Genomic DNA, 23284 nt, shown 5'->3' with positions numbered 1-23284 from the left:
TTGCGGTTGGTGCCTGACAATTATAGGTCCAAACCAATATCAACGATCAGCCGATAATTGTTGTCATCAGCGGATCGTTGTGTTTATTACATGGAACGATAATCAGCCGGATAGGGCCGATTCGGCCGATTGTAGGGCCCTTAGACAATCTTTCAGCCAAAAAATTTAAAACAAACCTTTTGCACCCTGTAATGGGTTTCGACAGATATGCTGAATATGCATTACAGAAAGTTTTGCTGGCTTCCTGGTATTTTTGGTTAGACAGATTTTTAATAGTCTACACAATAAAACGGCCCCCAAGGACTGACGTGGCTGCTTTCCAATAGAGGGACGGGTTAGAAGTATGTGAAGACATATACCAGCCACTTAACCCCATCATGACTGACTGTTATGTACACCCACTTACTCTCTGTATCAATCTCCACTTTTGCCATCTACCATAAAGGACTTTCCCCACCCACAATTTGGATGTATGACATACAACAATAATAACAGATTTTGTATTTTTCCCGCAAATAAGAATGTGTCTTTTATTAATTTTTGCTCCCAAAGATGAACTATGTCTTATGTTCATGGGATCTTTTATTTGTTCATGAAGAATTCACCCCCCAAAAAATATGAACATTTATTATATACAGTACATTAGTTGTCATCACAAACCAGACAGAACCCTGGTGGTGGAGGAGGCCTTATGTTTGGGGGATGCCTTATTTTCAGGGAAATGCCTTATTTTAAGCTATCCTGTAAATCCTTCACTATGCCTTATTTCCGGAGGATGTCTTATTTTAGTGGAAACAGGGTAGATGGGAGTCTTCAATAATACAAAAACAGGATCAAGGGCATTACTACTCTACGGCAATAAACAGTGAAGGTAGAGAAGTGGACAAGAATACTAGTGTGGGACCAGAGAGGAGACCCGGAAGGGGAAAAAATCTGGCCCTAAGATACAAGATTAGGCCTCAAAGTAAACATTTTTGGAGTAGGAATGGGGGGAAAGGTGGACTTCCCAAAATATACTTCTAGAAACTTTCTTTTTTTCTGCCAAAAGTGGCCTTCCATGTAAACCAGCCTCAGATGATAAGAAAACATGAAGCATCAACGCTAACAAGAAGACCAAAATACTATGTGGATAGGAATGAGGCATCATGTCAAACATTGGTTGGAAAGGTAAACCAGGTACAAAAAGTGGATGTAAAAGGATCCATGTGAGATTAAAAAGGGTTATCCAGCAAAAATCTTTTTCTTTCAAATCAACTGGTTTCAGAAAGTCATATAGATTTGTAATTTATCTCAAGTCTTCCCATACTTATCAGCTGCTGTATGTCCTGCAGGAAATGTTTTCAATCTGACACAGTGCTCTCTGCTGACATCTCTGTCTGAGACAGGAACTGTCCAGAGCAGCAGCAATCCCCATAAAACATATAGAGCACTGTGTGAGACTGATGAGACTGAAAAGAAAACACCACTTCCTGCAGGACATACAGCAGCTAATAACTATGGGAAAACTTAAAATTTTCAATAGAAGTAAATGACAAATTACTTTCTGAAACCAGGAGGCTCACCCAATGGCCACTACCTTTTGGTTTCCAGCAGTACTTGTCCCATGGTTGTAGCTGCCTCCAGAGGACTCCAAAATGCAAATGAGTTACTGGCTATCCATCATAGTGTGACACTTAGTGATTTAATGCAGAATGGGTTAATGTATATCACAGGCTGCTTTCCTGACAGCACAGTGTTGACAGCCTGTGACTGACTGTGGGTGTTACTGTACGGGATAAATAACAATATACACAGTCAAGTTGCATTATTATAACCTCCAGCTTATTTCCTGAGTAACCACCGTGTGCAGCATGGACAGAAGCTAGATCGGAGGGAAGTAATAAGGCCCAGGTTAGTTGCTGTAGAAATCTAGAGTCATGATGACTGCAGTGCATCCCACAGCTGGTGGAAGGTGGGTGGAGGAGGATCCATAGAATGAATATGATGATCATTGTGATCTCACAGATGCTTAATTGGGTTCAGGTCTGGGAAATAAGGGGGCAAGGGTAATACTTTGAATTCTTGATCATGCTCTTCCAACCAGTGTCAGACATTTCTAGTAATGACATATGACAATGTCTTCCTGGCTACACATGGGCCCAGGAAATGCCACAGAGACATTTTCTAGGCCATGATGCCACCACTAGCTTGTAACAAAATATAAGACAGCGCTCCATAGCGTAACTCAGACAGGGCTTAAGTGGGGAAAGTAAGCACATAGAACTCTCACCTGAGTAGGTTGTGCTGATGTAAGGCACAACTCTTACTGATAGCATGTGAATGAACCGCAGCCACTCCCAACTAATCCCCACAGAGATTAAAGACAGTCAGTATCCTCCTCCACTCCAAGGCGGGTAAAACAGGCGCAGGTCCAAGAGGTAGTAGTGATATAAAATATCATAAAATTTATTAAAAGAATTATGCCAGCGACACAACGCGTTTCGAGACCGGTCCAGTCTCTTTATCAAGTGTCTAATGACACTTGATAAAGAGACTGGACCCGTCTCGAAATGCGAGATTTGGTTGAGTAGTTTATTGGGATGTGGTGAGTGGTTGGGGAAAGTGGTGTTGGTGTTGAGTAGTAGCGGGTATGCATGGAAAGTGATTGTGTTTGGAGTGTAGAGAGTTTTGTAGAGGTGGAAGATGGAGGGAGTGTGTAAGGAGGTATGAAATGTTGGAGTTATAACTGGATGTAGGTAAGTTTGTGGAAAGATTTGTTTGGTAAGGCAGGGATGGATTATTGGTGGGATATTAGTAGTGATTGCGGAACATCTCTAAGTGGTACTATCTTGCCAATATCGCTGGAGGGGTGGCTCTGGTGCAATAATTGCTTAGTTTGAACACGGTGGCGTTGCTTGGTTGTAGTGTTTTTAGATAATTCAATGGATAATAGATAATTCACGGGTTGCGTGGAGACTCTCCCTACGGGTAATGATTGAAGGATTCTTCTTCTCTGGTGGTTCTTCTGAAAAAAGACCTGGAGGCCTTACAAGGCAGAATGACTGAAATAGAGGACGGATCAGAGTGGTGGGATTGCCAAAAGGAAAAAAACCCTCAAGCTTTCTGTCTGGGTGGCTCAAAGAAAATATTGGTGCGGAGAACCTTTCCCTGCATTTTGACGTAGAAGGGGCCCACCGTGTCCCCTTTAACCCCTTGCTGCAATATGTCTATTAACCCATTACATTAATTATACCGCCCAATTAACGCCGCAAAAAAAGTAAACAAAATAAACAAAAAAAAAAACGAATCAAAATGAAAATGGCGAAAAACTGCAGCAAAATTGCGTTTTTTATTCATACCACCTTATAAAAAATGAGAGTCAGTAGGAAGAATGAAAAGAAGGTGGGTCAGTTACGACGCTGTGCACTCTGCCTGCTCTTCAGGGGTCTTAGTCTTCAACCATAATAAGATCTCTTTTCATCCTGTTATGGTTAAAGTAGATTCTAGGGGTAGGTTTATCTTTCTACATTGCAAAATCTTTTCTAGGGAGATGGTTCTGTCTTTTTTTTTATATTCCACCACCCTTTTCCACTCAGGTGCTATCCAAACTATCTAAGTTTAATTTTTGAAGGGAATTTCTCCCTTTAAAAATTTGTGGGGACTTTAATACCATCTTAGATGAGCATATGGACAGGGTAGGAGGCAGGGTCAATAAAAGATAAAGAGGTTCCCCTCTGGCGGGCTTGGCTGAAGAATTGGGGTGGAAAGATGTTTGGCGCAGCCTATGCAGGGAAAGAATAGTCTTCTCATGTTTCAAAGCTACACATGGTACTTCTTCTAGCCCTCCCACTGATAAAAAAGATGACATACGTGGTTAGAGCTCTCTAACCATTTCCCTATGACGCTTAAGGTTTGTAGCATCTCTGAGATATCCGAGGGACGTCCCCCCCTTCAGATTTAACCCCCATTGGTTAAACATTATAGATAAAATGGATCTGATTTTCAGAGTTAAACAAAGGTACTGCGTCCTTACATATTGTGTGGGATTCATTGAAAGCCTTTTTGCAGGGAATTTTGAGGAGGGAAATCCTATATAAGAAGAAGAAATTTAGAGAGTTGGAGCAGAGCTTAGAGGCAGAAGTTCAGGTGATAAGGTGAATTTTACCTTTTCATCCACCTTATTCCCAAGTGACTATCCCTGTCCAAATTGAATAAAGCTGAGTTCTAGTGACGAGGAGAAAACACCAGACACAAAAAGTCGGTATTGCCTTCTCTCTCAGCGGAGATAGAAGTATACTACTCTTTATTTAGTTTCACATTAATTATATGTTCCTTCATTATAGGCGGAGTTTCAAGTCACAAAGAGCATATATATAATACTGTGATTGGTTATTCCATAAATGGTTAGCTGTATCCTGTTCGGCGCAGTGAGCTGGGTAGTGGTTAAGTATTATCAGTTAATAGACATCATCTTCTTCTTTTGTGAGTTCAGGGTGGTATCCTCTCGGGGGGGGGGGGGGGGGGGGGGCTGCCAACATTCCAACATGTCTCGTAGACCAGTCTTGTCCAGCTAGAAGCGGTTCCAAAGCTGAAAGCATTTCAAGGAATACAATGTTTTTTCCAAAAGTATTAACCCTTCATGGTCACCTTCACACAGGCAGCAGAAAAAACGCTTGGTAGCAGCAAGCCTGGGGAGGGTGTAGAAATACTTAAAGCTGCTCACGCTAGATATTCTGCACGTATTATTTACAAGGCCCGGGGGGGGGGGGCAATTTTTTTTTTTATTGAAGCCCGTAGACCTGGTAAATTATTAGCAAATGTTCATGCAGCACAGTCTGGTAACAGTTACATCTCAGCAATCGTGGGTGGAGAGGGGTACATCGTCCGAGATCAGGTAGGGATCAGGGGATACATCACAGAGTTTTATAAACAACTGTATAAGTCAGAAGTGTCTCCAACAGATTTGGAATATAACTATTTTTTTGCAAAATGTAATTTACAAAAAATCACAGCAAAATAAGGTTCTCGAGTCTCCGATTGGGCTGTCAGATCTAATGGTGGCCCTTACAAGTGTTTCTGGTTCATCTGCTTCTGGTGCAGACGGATTACTGCTCGAAATATAATGCAAATTCGGGTATGTCTAAATGCCGTTATTATTAGAAGTATTTTATGAATCCTGTGAAAAAATCATCCTTCCGGAGTCAATGCAGGAGGCACACGTTGTCCTCATCCTGAAGAAGGACAAAGACCCGGAGAAGATCGAATTCTTTAGACCAATTTCCCTGCTCAATTCTGATTGTTAGATTTGGGTAAGGGTTTGATAATGTCTCGAGAGCCTTTTGTAACTGTCTGGTTGATTTGGATGGTTCCTGTTCCATCCTGTCGTTAGACACTATGAAGGCCTTCAACAGGGTGGAGTGGGGTTTCCTATGGAAGACTTTGGAATGTGAGCGGAATATATTTCTTGGGTAAGGCTGTTATATGCTTTGCCTACAGCTAGAATAATAGTGAACAGTACCCTGACTGAGAGCGTAAGCTTGAAGAGAGGGACTCGACAAGGTTGTCTGCTGTCACCATTATTATTTGATTTTTTTATGGAGCCGCTTGCTGACAGAATTAGAGAATCTAGAGACTTAGAAGGATTTGGTCTCAACTGTAAGAGGGAAAGAATTTTGCTGTATCAAGAACTCCCAAAGAAATATCCCACGTTATGCAGATTGTGGAAGAGTTTGGCAGCTTGGACGGCCTCAAAATAAGTGGGGAAAAATCCTCCCTTTTACATCTTGACTCAGAAGGAGAGCTAGGAAGAGATATGGAGAACTGGGTAAGGAGAGAAGAGGTTATAGAGTATCGGGGAGTCAAGATAAGTGCTGATCCTAAAGCTTATATAAGATCTTTTAAAAAGAAGATAGATAACTGGCTCAAGTTCACACTCTCTATGGTTGAGAGAATGGCAATTATAAAGATGGTAATTCTTCCCCAAATACTTTACTACCTTAATGCATCTCCTATATGGATCCCTGATACTTTGTTTCGAAAGATCATGTGTTTACTGAATAGCTTAATTTGGGGGCGGAAAAGGGTTCGGATACAATATGATGTGTTCACTTTAATGGAAGGGGAGGGTGGCCTGTCCTTGCCGGACTTTCCACTCTATTTCCTTGCTGGGAGGGCCCAGATTCTGGTAAGGTGGAGGTCCCCCCCCCATACTTTCTTTTTTCATACAGCGGGTAATTATTATAAGGATATTTTTACAGTATTGGAATCAGAGCACTTTACACATAAGAAAGAAGGTTGGGGTACCCATTTCTCATTATACGCTTAAGTGTGGAGTAAAATCAAAAAACTTTGTGATGTTAAGGGTAGCACTTGTAGTACCTTATCATGGGATAATAGAAATTTGATAAAATTTACGGAGGATGGAGCAGCAATATTTTGGACTAAGAAAGGGCTAAAGTATGTCTCACAACTATAGGATGATGGGGCACTTATTTCATTTGACACAACCTGCACAAGGTATGGATTAACAGTTAAACATATATTAGGGTACAAATGGTTATGTCCCGCAATTAATTTAACTCAAGATAAGGAAGCACTAATGCTACAATCACATGAGATTTTAGATATGTTGTGTAATAAAGTAGAAGGGGTGAAATATTTGTCTACTGTATATAGATTATTGGTGAAAGAAAAAAAGGTCCCCCACCTATGCAAAGCAACAATTGGAGGCTGTTTTTGGGAAATGTAGCCACCCTTATGGAACAACATGGTTAGAAACTTAAAGATGGGGTCGGTTAGTCCCTCACACAGATTGATGTTGTTTATAATATTTAATGGTTATATAGATCTTCCAAAGATTTTGCAAGGTATAGTAAGGGAGGACAATTTAATTGTAAGAAATGTCATGAAAAGAACGTCTATCTGGTACATCTTGTTTGGTCATGCCTGCAGATATGTGATCTTTGGGACAAGGTATGGCAGGTCGTGAGTCGGCTAATTAAGATAAGGACAGTCCCGGATATGGATGAGGTTGAAATGACTCTGGAAGGTCTGTCTGAAGATGGGTGGTAAACTCCTTTGTTAATAGAGTATTGAACTGTGTGAAAGTCCTGATTGTACGAAAATGGATCGATGACAACCCACCTGCTTCGCAGGAATGGAAGGCGCTGGTATTCAGGGTGGAAAATTATGAGGGTCTTCTGGCTAAAAAATCTGAGAAGGCTTGGGGGCGTCACCTCAGAATATGGAAATATTGGTTGGAGGGTTCGGAGTAAGATGGCTTAGTTTTTTTTTTCCGCATTGCTGAGTAAAATAAAAAAAAAATAAAATTAAAAAAGTCCTGCAAAAAATGTTAATCAAGAATTGTATTGCCCCCCAAAAGTCACACAAATCACTAATATGCACTTAATACGGGAAATGCTTATAAAGTTCTTTTTTCCCTGCACTTACTACTGCATCAAGCCTTCACTTTCTGGATAAAATGGTGATGTCACAACCAGACTCCTTGAGCTGTGCGGGCTGTGGCTGCTGGAGAGGATGATGGCAGAGGGATGCTCAGTGTCCCTCCAGTGTCCTGTGTCACTCAGTGTCTCCCTGCCATCATCCTGTCCAGCAGCCACAGCTCTGGGAGTTGGTTTGTGACATCACCATTTTAATGCCCTATTACACTAAATTATTTGGCCGATAATCTTCTCATATAACAGAAGACAACGATCAGCCGACACGAACAATGTCACATCTCTATACACAAATACTGAATTAGTCCTGCCGCAGCACACTGATTGGCTGAGTGGGACATCCAGCTGGGAACCCCCAAAGCAAGCTAGATAGCGGAGCAGGTAATGTGCTCTGGCCGTCGGGGGAGGACGGGCAGTCTCCTGAAATACTCAGAGCGGCATGTTTATCTCGCTGCGAGCATGGCTTCCCATAGACATTACAGGGCAGGGATCTGCAGCGGATTTCGAGAAATCCGCTGCGAATCCACCCTGTGTGTTTGAACCCTAACACAAGATGCTTCATCAGAAAAATATAGCGGGCCTCCCAATTAACTTAGGTGTCACGGGAGGATTCTTTTCCTCTCCTTTATTTAAAGGGTACTCCAGAGACTTTTTTAAACTTGTTTAAAACAACATAAACACGAACACCCCCCTGCCCTCTCCCCCCCGCCCTCACTTTCAATTTCACTGCTCAAATAATTTCTTTTGGATTTGCAGCATATTTTATGGAAAGATGAAGACTGCCATTGCAAAGTACTATTGGTGTCGCAAAAAATAAGGGCTCATATGGGTCTGTAGGTAAAAAAAAACAAACACTATGGCCTTTTCAACATGAGGAGGACAAAACAAAAGTGCAAACATGAAAAGTGGCCTGGGAAGGAAGGGGTTAAAATATTGCATTGTGTCTGAAACAAGTTTTTTTTGTTGTTTTTTATACAGATGGCTTTTCAGTGGTCATGCCACCATGCAATATCGATGAATGGATAATAAACCACACTATGCCACTAAATGCCCGAATGCACACACCAGAGGATTGCTGATATTAAAAGGCAAGTGTAAATCTGCCATGCTGCATTGTGTTTTTTGTTTTCCTTATATGAAAGGGGAAGGATGCTATGGAGTGTAAAGCTGAGGGCCAGCATCAGTACAGTAGGATGATTTGAAAAGATTCGGAGCTCACGGAAATCTAATAATACATGATGCTGGGAGTTCCTGATGCTGGCCCGCAGCTTCATGCTCTATAGCATCCATGATTTATGGATTGTGTGAATGCCCCCTAAGGGTCAATCTTAGCCCTGGTCTAATAAACCTCAGCAGGTTAAAGGGATTAAAGGGATTTTTTTTTTTTTACTTTTAAATTAACTGGTGTCAGAAAGTTTGTACAGATTTGTAATTTACTTCTATAAAAAAAAAATCTCCAGTGTTCAAGTACTTATCAACTGCTGTATGTTCTGCAGGAAGTGGTGTTTTCTTTTCAGTCTGACACAGTGCTCTCTGCTGCCACCTCTTTCCATGTCAGGAACTGTCCAAAGTAGTAGCCAATCCCCATAGAAAACCAAATTCAATAAAATATATTGAAACAGAAAACCTCTCCTGCTCTGCACAGTTCCTGACATGGACAGTGGTGGCAGCAGAGAGCACTGTGTCAGACTGAAAAAATACACCACTTCCTGCAGGACATACAGCAACTGATAAGTACCGGAAGACTGGAGATTTTTAAACAGAGGTAAATTATAAATCTATATAAATTTCTGACACCAGTTAATTTGAAAGAAAAAGTACCCCTTTAAGGGTATGTTTCAACTTTGGGAAAATAAGGGAAAAGGCACCTGTCTCGTAATATTGATCGCCACAATTATTGATCACCATCCCTGCTGCCCTTCCCTGCTATGTTCCCAAGGTGAGGACATAGACTAACAGTGGTTTGTAACTAGAATATTACTAAAATGAATCCTGGAAGTAAATATTAATTGCAATAAAAGCTTTCTCAGATAAGAAACAATAGTTAACTGATTAAAAAAAATGATAGGTTATCAATTGTTGTTGAAAAGAGTACTGATGTCTGGCAACCTCACTGACCGCCTGTTTGGCAGAGCCATAACTCTGACATATGCACAATGAACAGCCGGAAGCAGCTGGCAGTAATCGTTTTGACGGCACCTACTTCTGTCACTGGTTGTAGAAAAGTAAATAACAGATTTCTTCTCATCAGGTTTCTCCTCTCTTATATTTGCTGATTCTCCTCTTTTATATTTGCTGATTACCTTATTACCCCACTGTAACCACACTTACAAAAAGGCAACCAACATGACAAGTCTGCCGGCTAGGCATATTCTTGAGGCACACTTATTATTTCAGTCAGTCCAATCTGCCTGTCTTGGCCTTATGTTTAAACACTGACTGAGGCAACTGCAGAGACATGCAGACATGCACATTGCTGCTGCTGGCTGCTGGAGACTACTGTGTGAGCTGCATGACAAAGGTGTTTTTTGTGTGACACTGTGGGGGCTGCCCATCCAGACATGGTTAAATGAACAGTGTCTGTGTGGCACCCTGATGCAGTCTTACAGACAGAGGCAAGTTAAGGCCATATTCACATGCTGTAAGAGACCGGGCGTTCTGTGACCCGGCCGGGTCACGGAACGTCCAGTCTCTGAAAAGATCATCCGGTCCGGTACTGCAGTACCGGACAGATGATCTTTCGTGCTGCAGTGTTCTGATGTGGGCGCATCCGTGCTCGCCTGCATCAGAACTTTCCACTGCACACTATGGAGCGTGCTGCCGAATCCGCTCGCTTCACAGTGTGCACAGACATGGTTTTCTGCACCCTTAATAGCGGCCGCAGAAAACTACCATGCCGCTAGGGATCCTGGCCGAAGCGTATACTATGTGTATACGCTCCGGCCGGGAACCCATAGACAGCAATGCAACGTATAATTTTATAACTATATTGGCTATCCTTAGGTGAGCATGAGGCAGATCCCAGAAAGACTGTGTGAGGGCTGGTTTACTAGTGCTACGTCACTGAGCTCAGTCTCATCGTCTGACCTCTTGTATCAAGCTTTGGCTGTCTAGGTTGGGACTGATGGAGTGAAGGGGGGGATGGGGAGTCCTGTTGTGAATTCTATACATTTGGAGTTGAATGGTGGTGGAGGCCAGCAGTGACTACCGTCTGCAATTTATTTAGGATTTGGTTTTGGGGTATGAATTGAGGGTGTACGGTATGAATTTTTTCAAGGGTCTTGGGAATTAATTTATTCAGGGTTCTGGGGTATAAGTTCATTTAGATGTCTGTTATACATTTATTCAGGGGTAAAGGGTGTGCATTAAACTACTATAAAGGGTTGTGTTGGTTTCACAATTGAAGGGTCAAAGATGCCTCAGTTTTAATTAACCTCTCTTCAGTATGAGGCAATGTTCACACTACGTGAACACCCGGCCGTTCCGGGACCTCAGCCGGTGATCTTTCCGTCCGCGGGCGCATCAGCGCATGCCCGCATCAGAGCTTCCCATAACCCACAGTGAAGCAAGCGGCCGGAGCCGCTTGCTTCCCTGTGTGAACTGACAGGTCTTTCTGCGTCCAGAATTCACTGAATTCCGGCCGCAGAAAACTGTCAGTTTTTTCCGGCGCCCCATGGTATCCCGGCCGGAGCGCATACGTTGTGTGTTCACTCCGGCTGGGATCCCATTGAAAATAAGGCTATGTTCCACCCCTCAAAACTATTGCCGTAGTTCTGCGGCGAGAACTACGGCCGTAGTTTTACATAGTGTGAACATAGCCTTAAAGGGGTTTTATATAATGCTCTACTGGTAGAGAACATCAGACAAAACTCCACTCCACCCTGAGGTTCTATCGGGTGCAGGTCCAGGACACAGGTAAAAAAGGTTTCAGTATAAAAACTGTAATTATTTAATAAATAAATACATAGGGGGAGATTTATCAAAGGGTGTAAAATTTAGACTGGTGCAAACTGCCCACAGCAACCAATCACAGCTCAGCTTTCCTTTCAGCACTGCCTAAAGCTGAGCTGTGATTGGTTGCTGTGGGTAGTTTGCACCAGTCTAAATTTTACACCCTTTGATAAATCTCCCCCATAGTTTTTAAACTGAAACCTGTTTTACCTGTGTCCTGGACCTGCACCCGATAGAACCTCAGGGTGGAGTGGAGGAGTTTTGTCTGATATCTATCCCTGTTTGGAAATACCTGGGGAGTGGCTGCAGTCCGTGTTACATGCCTAATTGAGTCTTGTGCTTCTGTGTTGTACAACACCAATAGGTAAGAGATTTAAACTGTTGCCTTTACCTAATTATTCAATCTGACCTGTGCTATGGAACGCTGTTCTATTTTTTGTTGCTGGTAGAGAACATAGCAAGCATGTTATGCTTACCTCTTCATGCTCTTCCAGTGTCCTTTGCTGACTGCAGCCGCCACTATTTCAAACTCATCTTGTAAGTGACCACCTGCTCAGTTAATCACTGAGACGGGACAGCCCCGCAGCCAGTGAATAGATTGAGGGGGCTGTCACTCCCGAGAAATAGCAGTAGCTGCACTCAGTAAGAATAACATGTTTGTTATGCATTATGTAAAAAAATGTCCTAACGCCGGATAACCCCTCTAAGGATAAGTCTTGGCGAGATGGCAAAGAAAAGGGGAAGTCAAAAACTGCGATCAGAGAAGATGTCATCTAATATGTGTGTTATAGAAAATAATTGTACCGTCAATGAGATACAAGAGACGGAATTCTGTTTCCCTCCCGTCTTCTGTTATTTCTCCTAGAAGTAAGGCCAGCCTACATGTGACAAAATGATCAGTAGCAAGTCTCAATGTAGCCCAGTCCTAATTGACACTTGTGTGTTACCAAACCTCTGGTCAATAGGAATGTCCCTCTAAACATTGGCTTAGATTTAACAGGTTACCTGTCAATCACAGGTTTCTATCCTATTGAGCTCTAAAGATTTAAAACAAAAACAAATGATTGGTCGCCGTGGGAGATACGAGACAGTATTTGGCTCAGGCAATTTGACAAATGTGGAACCATTGTCGAGAGGCTAACCATGATTAGACTAGGATGTTGGGGCAAAGGGAGCAGTAACACCCATGAGCATGTTTCATATTTAGTTCACATTTCCAGATTTGCCATCCTAAATGTGTCCGAAATGGCTCCCGTAGGCGCTCAATAATGCCAATAGTCCTGGCCAGGGCTGTATTTACCACTAGGCACCAGTGGTCCCAAGCCTAGGGCAGCACCAGGGAGCAGGGGGAAGAAAACAACCTTTTTTTTTGTCTCCTACCTCCCATTCAGACTTGCCAGTAAATCTGGTGTCTTTTCGAGGGTGGTTTTAATGGGACTATGGTGGTATTGGTAAGGTCTGGTATGGTGGTGTTATTCAGGTCTGGTGTGGCGGTGGTAAATGTGAGGCCTGGAGCTGTTACTTACCAATCTACCAATCCTGTGGTGAGAATTCCCTCAGACAATATGCAGACCGCTGTAATCATTCATTCAATGTGGAAATTTGTTTATATTTTAAGCAGTAAAAAAACATAAAAAAGGAGATTCAGACAATGTTTCTACATGTAAAGAAATGTATGTGGTCGAAACCAGGCTCCCATTTCTTCTCCAGTAGTCATGCGCTGTTACCAGGATTATTGGCCATACGCCTATTGGTTACAGCATGAGGATCTGGTTTCGTCTGCATGTGGTGACGTACAGTAAATGTGAGAAGGCGGCCTAAGACTGATTAGATATAAATATGATGTTCAGAATCTAGAAAATCATGATGCTAATTGGTGAGTGAAGATGGGGCGTCTTCAGGTTTAGTGCCTAGGGCAGCAGCAGCTGTTAATACGGCCCTGGTCCTGGCAGCATCACAGCTACTGGTGTAGTAATGGGTATGGAGTTTCTGAAGATGAAGAGATAGGGGGAGATTTATCAAAGGGTGTAAAATTTAGACTGGTGCAAACTGCCAACAGCAACCAATCACAGCTCTTCTTTTATTTACCAGAGCTGAAAGTTGAGCTGTGATTGGCTTCTGTCGGCAGTTTGCACCAGTCTAAATTTTAGACCTTTTGATAAATCTCCCCCCTTATAAAGTTTAGGAGGCAGCTTTCATGTGTTTTGTTTGTATCGTTTAGTATTCGGGGTGTCTGTGTGTACCTGGTGTCTGATCACAATATGGGAAGAAAGGATATGCAAAATAGCTCTCACATCTCTTTAGCAAAGAGATGTCCCTTCATGTCAAGTCTCACTCAATGTAGGAGTCTTAGAACATTGACTGGGGATTTTATGCCATGCCAAACAATCTCTCCAAAAGGAAATATTTCCCATCTGCAGACAGCTGTTTCTGGGTTGTTGCCCCTCTTCAGTGCAGAGCAGTGCAGTTGGCTGGCTAATGAGAGGTCTATCGACATGGGTCAAAGGTGTACTAACAATAGGGGATATATATATATATATATATATATATATATATATATGTGCTTCTATAATGGTAGTATGTTCCTGTATGATAAGTGCTGCAAGTATTTCTATATTTCTGGGTGAATCCACCTTGAGATGCAAAAATGTAAATGTCTTGGGGTTAAGATATTTTTGAGTGTAAAGGCCCTATTACACCACACGATTATCAGACGGATTTGACCAATTGGCCTATAATCACTTGGTGTTATAGCTACTGTTAAAAGGCAACGATCATCTGACATGCACCGATGTCGGCTGATCCTTGTCTTTCAACAGGTAAATACCAGCCTGCTACCGCTAGGTCCAGGAGCACTAATTTTGTCGCTCCGGGACTACTGGCACCCGACTCTTCCCAGTACCCCTGGTGGGATTGGGTACTGGGGTAATTTTTAAGAAATAAACACAAGTTACTTTTTTTTATTTATTTGAATTAAAAAAAAGTCACTTGTTGTCAGGACTGGCAGGCGTAGACAAGACAAGAGACAGTGGGCCCTAGATCTGAACCCACCCACTGTCACCTGCCTACTTGCCTCGGTCGACCCTAAACGGTCGCGGACAACCACGGAGTCGGTCCCTACACTGCGTAGGTGAATACACAAAACGTAGACAGACAAACAAAACACAATGGAGGATAGTCAACGAGCAGGGTCAAAACCAAACAGACAACGCAGTACAAAATCAGAAGGAGAGCGGATAGTCAAATGTCAAGCAAGAGGTCAGAACACAGGCAGAGCAATAGCAAGGGGATTAGGACAGGAAACGCTGGGAAAAAAGATGTCGTCCAGGTATACTACCAGGAACTGACCAAGATATTTACGAAAGACATAATTTACAAAGGGCTGAAAAACTGCCGACGCGTTACTTCACCCAAAGGGCATGACTAGGTATTCAAAATGCCCTTCAGGGGTGTTGAAGGCAGTTTTCCATTCATCCCCTTCTCTTATTCGAATCAGATTGTAGGCCCCACGAAGATCAATCTTGGAGAACCACTGAGCACCCACAATCTGATTAAACAGATCCGAAATAATAGGAAGGGGGTGCTGGTTCTTAATGGTGATCTTATTAAGTTCACGGTAATCTATGCAGGGTCTAAGTCCACCATCTTTCTTCCCCACAAAAAAGAAACCAGCACCTAATGGAGAGCAAGAGGGACGAATATGACCTTTGCGAAGACTATCCTGGATGTATTCTCGCATGGCCTCCCTCTCGGGTCTGGACAAATTAAAAATTCTCCTCTTAGGATACTTGGACCCTGGAATCAAATCAATAGCAAAATCGTACGGACGGTGCGGTGGCAGAACTTCCACAGATTTCTCATCAAACACATCGGCAAAGTCAGCTACAAACTCAGGAATCTCTCCCTCCATAGCAGAGCAGTCTTTGACATTTAATGCAATACAGTGAGAAGAACACTTAGAACCCCATTTAATCAACTCCTTAGTGGACCAATCAAATACAGGATTATGTTGTTCCAACCAGGGCAGACCCAAAATTATGTCAGAAGACAAGTTATCCATGACCAGAAAATCAAGAATCTCCTTGTGTACTGACCCAACCTGCACCTCCATAGAAGGAGTAATGTACCTGACTTTCCCCTGGGCCAGGGGTGTAAAATCAGCACCAGTAATAGTCAACGGACATCTAAACTGAAGCGGGCATATTCCCAGAGATGACCAGAATGCAGAGTTAATGAAGTTGGCCGAGGCCCCCGAATCCACATGAGCGTAACCAGAAACAGATTTGTCTCCCAAAAACAAAGAAATAGGCAACATTAATTTGTTTTTCTTTTCAAGAGGTACCTGGGCACCTGAGTGACCCCCTCGATCGTCACTCAGGCGCTGGAGTTTTTCCGGAGGTGGTTCTGGTCTGGAGGTACATTCCCTCACCCGGTGTCCGGCCTGTCCACAGTACAAGCAGAGATTATGTTGTAGGCGGTAAGCCCGTCTAATCTTGGCATCCGCAACCCCGGGTTCATCTTGCAATCGGGGAACAGAAGGACTTAACTTAGGAGTAGAAACAGCAGAGGACAGGGTTTTAGAAGATTCAGGGGTGTCTTTCTCTCTGCGTCTGTCTCTGAGTCGTCTGTCCACCCGTATGGCTAATGTCATGGTCCCCTCTAAAGTATCAGGGGTAGGGTACACTACCAATAGATCTTTAAGCTGATCCGACAACCCCATCCGGAACTGGCAACGCAGAGCTGGATCGTTCCAGCCGGATGGTACACACCACTGCCGGAACTCAGCACAATATTCTTCTACAGGTCTCTTACCCTGTCTCAGAGAAGTAAGCTGATGCTCTGCTACTGCAGCCTGGTCTGGGTCATCATATAATAGCCCTAGGGCAGCAAAAAATTGATTCACAGAGGTCAACTCCATGGATCCAGGGGACAATGAAAAAGCCCACTCCTGAGGAGGACCCTGCAAGAGGGACATAATAATGCCCACCCTTTGGTCCTCACCTCCAGAGGAGCAGGGGCGCAAACTAAAAAAAAAATTTGCACTTCTCTCTAAATGTTCGGAAACTCCTCCTGTCTCCCTTAAACTTTTTAGGGAGCTGCACAGGAGCTTCTAGAGGTAGAGGGGTGGTCATGGTCACCTGTCGCGGTGCAGTTTCTTGCTCCTGGATGCGCTCAGCAAGGTTCTGAACCAGCGTGTTCGTACCTTGCATCTGGTTAACCAGAGCCTTCATGGCGTCCATGATGCAAGGTGACTGCAAAAAAAAAATTATTATTATTATTTTTTTTTATGGCTGGCTATTCTGTCAGGGCTGGCAGGCGTAGACAAGACAAGAGACAGTGGGCCCTAGATCTGAACCCACCCACTGTCACCTACCTACTTGCCTCGGTCGACCCTAAACGGTCGCGGACAACCACAGTGTCGGTCCCTACACTGCGTAGGTGAATACACAAAACGTAGACAGACAAACAAAACACAATGGAGGATAGTCAACGAGCAGGGTCAAAACCAAACAGACAACGCAGTACAAAATCAGAAGGAGAGCGGATAGTCAAATGTCAAGCAAGAGGTCAGAACACGGGCAGAGCAATAGCAAGGGGATTAGGACAGGGAACGCTGGGAAAGGAGCAGGGGAGCTGGGACTAGTAACAACTAGTAGCCAGCAGGGAAATGAGGAGCTGACTGCTTTTTATCCAGGATCAGAGCTTAGGTCCAGCAGCTGTTTGGAGCAGCCCTGATCCCAGCACCAAGCTCAGCTGAAAAGACCTAGCAGTGCAGTAACCCCTGCACTGCCAGAAGTCTAACAGGCAAGGCAGGTGTGGCTGAAAAGTAAAACACAGTTCAGACACAATTCATATGCAAACACAGACAGAAATTCAGCGCTTCCTCGGCCGCCCGGCACAGACCGAGGAGCGCAAAGTCACATTCCTAACACTTGTCACTTAAAATAAAAACACCCCCACACCCCTCATTGACTATTTTTTTTTTTTTTTTTTTTAATCCCGAAAACTGCTGGTCATCGGCATAGTCCACCAACTCCGATATAATCATCTAGATACCAATATCTGAAAAAAAAAATAGAGAAACATACAAAAAAACAAACAGGAGCAGAACTCACATCATTGTGACAGGTCTTCTGCACCTTACAGTATGCAGCATCTTTACAGATCACTGATTGCATCCACACTTAACCCCTTGGGGGCCAGACTGATCTCACACTGCACCCATGCCAGCAAGGAAGGGGGTTAACTTATCTGCTCCAACTCTTCCTCCAACTCTTCTCTCTTCACTGGAGCCTGGCACACTGAGCTCAGTGTGCGAGCTTTGGCTTCTGATATGTCTGCACAGCCAACCAGCGGCTGATTGGCTGAGCAGCCATTAACAAGAAAGAAGACCAAGAGAGGGTGAGTAGGACCCCCCAGACCCATGGGACCCTCCGTATCAGTGGCAGGACCTCTGCTGATCTTGAAGGTGGGGTTTCCATGGATATCGGGTCCATGGAGACCCGACCTTTCGGCATACTAGGGGTACACTTTAAGGCAGTGGAAATGCATTGTGCATTTCCACAGCCTGTTGGGGGTTATAATGGAATAGACGGAATCCCCTTCCTGTCTTATTTCCTGTCTGTTTTAATTAAATATGAACTGTTGCAGGGAGCGGTATTAGCAGTCCCCAACATTAATACTGCTCCCTGTTATAGTCTATATTTAATTGAAACAGCAAATTTTCATTCTAATATTGATATTTTTCATTTACAATAGCAAAACTGAAATGAAAAAATGCTGTTTTAATTAAATATACTGTAATTAACTAACTAAATAAATAAATATATAAATAATACAGTGGTACCTTGGATTACGAGCATAATTTGTTCCAGGACTGTGCTTGTAATCCAAATCACTTTAAAATCAAAGCAAATTTTCCCATTAGAAAACATTGAACTGCAGACAGTTGGTTCCACATCTCAAATATAAGGAACTGCATATCCCTATAATGCAGTAACATAGCACAACAGGCTAGAATAAAGAAGCAGGGCTGCTGCCAGAGGTGTTTGTGGTCACATGGCAGCAATGGGGATGGGGGGGGGGGGGGGGTGTTCAGCATGGACCAATCAGGAAGTGAGAATCACAGAGTCATGCAGGAGGACAGTTTCAGAAACTTTCCTTTACAGCAGTGTGAATGGCTGAGTGTAAGTGCAGGCGCATTATAACAGGAATGGAGAGGATGAGAAACACAGGGGCTGACAGACACTGCAGGGAGCATGAAGGAATGAGCAGGACATATGTGGGCACAGTTTAGCAGCACTCTGGGGAGAGATGGGTTAAAGCGATGAAGAGATTGCCTCCCCTGTCCCCTGATGTAAGCCCCAGTCTGAAGTGGATCAGCTATGATTTAGAAGGTCAGGGAGATTTCTTGGGTCAGAGTACTGTGCTGTAGACCATGCTATGCAGAACATACCCCTCCCCCACTCCCACCCAGTGCAGGCAGCTCTTACACTAAAGCAATGCTCTTAAACCAAGTTACAATTTTGAAAAATTGTGAGCTCTTCATTTCAGTTTTGCTATTGTAAATAAAAAATATAAATATTAGAATTACTTTTTGCTCTTTTTATTAAATCTATTAACTTAAATCTTAAAACTAATACAGGGAGCAGGATATTGCCGGGGACCGCTAATACCGCTACCTTTGATAGTGGTTTAATACTGCTTCCCTGCTTTCCCAGTTGCATTCCAGAGGTATTTGCATCATTTTCTAAAGCTGTCATTATAGTCTTGGTGATCTTCAAGTGGTCAACTTTAGGTTTCCAAGAAACGAGCATTGTTTTCCCATTGTCTTTAATGGGGTTCGATATATGGAATAGTTGAGCATCACTGTGTATTCTAATTGAATTTCGAGCTTTAAAATATTTTACTACTTGCTCATCTCTAGAAATAACGTTATCCATAACAGCTTTATTAAGGAGGTCTAGTGCCTTTTTTTCTAACTTTTGGAAGGCATTGTCAGAAATTTTCCTTTAATAATCTCCCAACATCATACCCAACAACATCTAGCCTACTTGTCCTCTCCCAATGCCATCAAGGTCTCCTTTCCAGTTGATGTTCAAAGATTTTTGAAAAGCAATGGCTGTTATGGTTAATGCTTAGAACAAACAAAACAGTCAAAAAAGCTTTGTTAAAATCTCTCGGCCTTTCCTATAAGCTGCTTTTTCCGGCTGTAATTTTGGATATATCTTTTAATTTTCCATACAAAACTTTAAAGTCTCACTGTCGTTATAGCTTTCAAAATCTTTCATTAGGAGATGTGAAATAAAGCAATTTTGAAATTTATATTTTTTGTTATCATGATATAAAACTGTAAGTGTTCATTGAAATCAATGGGTACTATACTGTCAGCAATTACGGATGCTGATATGTGAAAGGGACCTTAAAGGACAACTTCCACGGGACCTGGAAAAATAAAAACACAGACATACACACCATACTCACTATCCCTCCGGTGACTATCGCCACTTGAATCGCCCGCCGTCCACGTCTCCGTCACCTCCGATCGCCGTCTTCGGAACTCCCTCGCTTCCGGGTCTATGGGAGAGAAAAGGCTGCCAGTGCGCTTGCGCCCCGGCAGCCTTTTCATTGGCTGGAGCGCATCACATGGCTTCCAGCAAGCTCAGCAAGCTGACTTTGTCGTCACAAGACTGCGCCCGGGAGAAGAGGACGGTGATGACCGTAATTGGGGGAAGGGGGCCAGATTGGTTATTTAAACACATTACAAAGTTATATTATTTTGTAATGTGTGTTAAATAAGCTAAAAAAAATTTGCGGGAGTTGTCCTTTAAAGGGTTATTCTCTTCAAAGCTTTTATTAATTAACAAATTGTAACAGCATACTTACCAGCATTCTGTAATATGCTTCTATTTTTGTTCTTGCACCATTCCTCAGTTTGCCACAACGATTCTCCCGTTCAGATGATGAAATCAGCTTCTATTCAGGTCCACTCTGACACGCTCCTCTTCTTCTCCTTCCAGCTGTGACAGGGTCACGTGATCTGTGGGCGTGGTTAGTTAACCAATGAGAGGTAACCCGGCCCATAGGCATTGTCACAATTATCACTTGATGTCTGTTAGGTTAACAAGGGCACAGGCGCCTCGTGTGATACCGTAAGATAGGACATTAGAAAACACCTAGTGGTAGGCTCACCTTTTAGCCCCTAGGGCTCGTAGCATATCATTTCAACTGGGGTATTAATTCTGGGGGACACCCGACTGTGGAGTGACTGTCAGAGACTGTAAAAGCTGGAGATACCTCACAATGGGATGCTCCAAACAGGGGGGCCATATACATGAGAAAAGAACAAATGAAAAAAAGGCTGGAGGTATATATGTAAACCAGCACTATGTCTGAAGCAACCCAGTTCTCTGATGTAGAGATATGGCACAGAGTTATAAGGTTTCGGGAGAAATTCTCCCTTCTTCAGAACAATCTGCATATAGGATAGTAACAGTAGCAGAGTTTAAAAGAAAAATCCGCCAAACCCACCTACATAGAGGAAGGGGAGGGGGAAAGAAAACAAGTTCACAAGCATAATTTCATACATAAAAATACTACTACTAATAATAATAATAATAATTTTTATTTATATAGCGCCAACAGATTCCGCAGCACTTTACAATTCTGGGGTACATACATAGACAAAAAATAGACATTACAGATATACATATAATTATCCATACATGAGGAGTGAGGGCCCTGCTCGCATGCATAAGCTTACATACTATCAGGAGGGGGTGCAAGACAAAATTGCAGAGGGGCAAAGTGCATCGTTGTTCTTATGGTCCAGCCATCTTTATAAATAAGGCAGTGCGGGTAAGGGTGGGTGAACCTGTCACCAACCAATGCCTGCATGCACAGGTCTAAGTGCTTAAATGCAATTAAGACACCTAGTGAATTAGAACCCGGATAGGAGCTATGCAAGCAATAAGGATAATGAGGAGATCGCATTTTTGGAATATGGTTTGTCTGAAAATCTGTCTCCTGAAGAAGTAGAATATGAATGTGTTGGTGAAGCATAGAATAAGTAATATGACAGCGTTCAGGAGGCTCAATAAGCCCCCGTGCATTCATAAAGTTGAGTCTCAGGGAAAGGTAAAAGACCACAACAAAGAAAAGACACAGAAAAAAGAAGAGGCACAGAGAGAAAAGAAGAAAAAAAAAGAACAAGAAGAACCGACGGTCAGGTCCTCACAGCTGCAAGAGAAATAACTAGTGATGAGCGAACATGCTCATCCGAGCTTGGTACTAGTTCAAGTGTTAGGTTACTCAATGGTACTCGTTACTCGGACGAGCATCTCGCGAAACTCGAGAAAATCTCATCATCCGTTTTGGCGCTTTTTCTCAGCCACTTAACATGCTGGACACTCTTTGGTACATCCTGCGATCACGTGGGAGCCATACATGTCGATAGCAGCAATTGGTTTGCCAGATCAGATGACCCTGCCATATAAAAATCTCGACCGCGGAGGCCCGGCTCACATGCATGCTGGGAGAGATTAGGGACAGAGCTGCTGCTGGTCAGGGAGAGCTTGAGGGAGGGAATAAGCGTTCCAGTAGGCAGGGAATACTAGTGAAACAACCAAACAGCCCTTGTAAGGGCTTCAAATCGTTGTTAAATTGTATTACTACAGAGTGCTGGCTGGGACTTGCAGTGCAGCTACCAAGATTTCAGCAGCACACTGTGTTGATCGGCTGCTGGCAGAAAGGGGACATTAGGTGTTGCATACAGACCCCTAAGAAGCGCTTAGTACTATTTTATTGGGCCCTCTACTATATTTTCTGATTTCTGTATTTCTTACGCAAGGCATATCTAAGTTCACTACTGCTTGCACAGTGTAAAGGGGGTGTCACAGAGTGTATATACTGTAGGTGCAGCCACCAACAGATTGTATCCCACAGCCCCCTAAAAACTAGTGGGCCCTCTACTATATTTTCTGATTTCTGTATTTCTTACGCAAGGCATATCTAAGTTCGCTACTGCTTGCTCAGTGTAAAGGGGGTGTCACAGAGTGTGTATAGGTGCAGCCACCAACAGATTGTATCCCACAGCTGTTGCCCAGGATTTGGCATAATGGTGCGATTAGGCAGCCTCAGAGGCTTCCATACATGCTGCCCCTGCTGTTTCCTGTCCATTTCCATGGTGTTTCCATCATTTTCTGAGGTTGACAGGTTTTCACATGACCTTCTCTCTTCCAAACTTTGGTCCCCTGCAAAAATGGTTAAGTTTCCCATTGACTTCCATGGGGTTCGTTACTCAAAACCGGCCCTCGAGTATCGGGAGATATTCGTCTCGAGTAACATGCACCTGAGTATTTTAGTACTCGCTCATCACTAGAACTAACCTCTTGCAGAAAAATACCCCCGTTAATGTCAATGGCGTCAACCTAGTCCCTGTAGGTAGGGACTAGTCTAACAATAGGTAGACAGTGCCCACGCCCAGGGGAAATATCAATGCAAAACAACCATATAAAACTGGCTTAATAATCGTACCCAGAGAATGGTGGTCAATGATTCCTACTCCGAATGGTCCCTGGTTATAAGTGGTGTACCCCAAGAGTCATTACTGGATCCTCTTCTGTGTAACTTGTTTATTAATGATATTGAGAATGGAATTAAAAACAACATTTCTATCTTTGCAGATGACAGCAAGCTTTGTAGTATAGTACAGTCTGTGGAAGATGTGCAGATGTTACAGGATGACTTAGACTGAGTGTTTGGGCGTCCCCTTGGCAAATAAGGTTCAATGTGGATAAATGTAAAGTTATGCACCTGGGTACTAATAACCCGCATGCATCATAGGGTGAGTCACACTGGGGTGGGATCTCCCTCACCCCAGTGCTCTGTCCCCGTCC

The 23284-nt window shown here is 43.2% G+C and overlaps 1 protein-coding gene across 2 annotated transcripts in view; it reads left to right on the top strand.

Annotated features, from left to right (window-relative positions):
- The window catches only part of ADGRL3 (adhesion G protein-coupled receptor L3), a 643814-nt gene that overhangs the window by 131406 nt on the left and 489124 nt on the right, over positions 1-23284 (top strand). For both annotated transcript variants that reach the window (XM_069977905.1, XM_069977904.1), the window contains exon 2: positions 8415-8524. The gene's annotated coding sequence lies outside the window, so the exon portion shown is untranslated. The remainder of the gene's footprint in view (positions 1-8414; positions 8525-23284) is intronic.

Source organism: Dendropsophus ebraccatus, chromosome 7 (genome assembly GCF_027789765.1).
Source record: "Dendropsophus ebraccatus isolate aDenEbr1 chromosome 7, aDenEbr1.pat, whole genome shotgun sequence".
In the NCBI taxonomy this organism is placed as follows: Eukaryota; Metazoa; Chordata; class Amphibia; order Anura; family Hylidae; genus Dendropsophus; species Dendropsophus ebraccatus.
The sequence above is the reverse complement of the archived record's forward strand: the minus strand, read 5'-3'. Positions and strand labels throughout refer to the sequence as shown.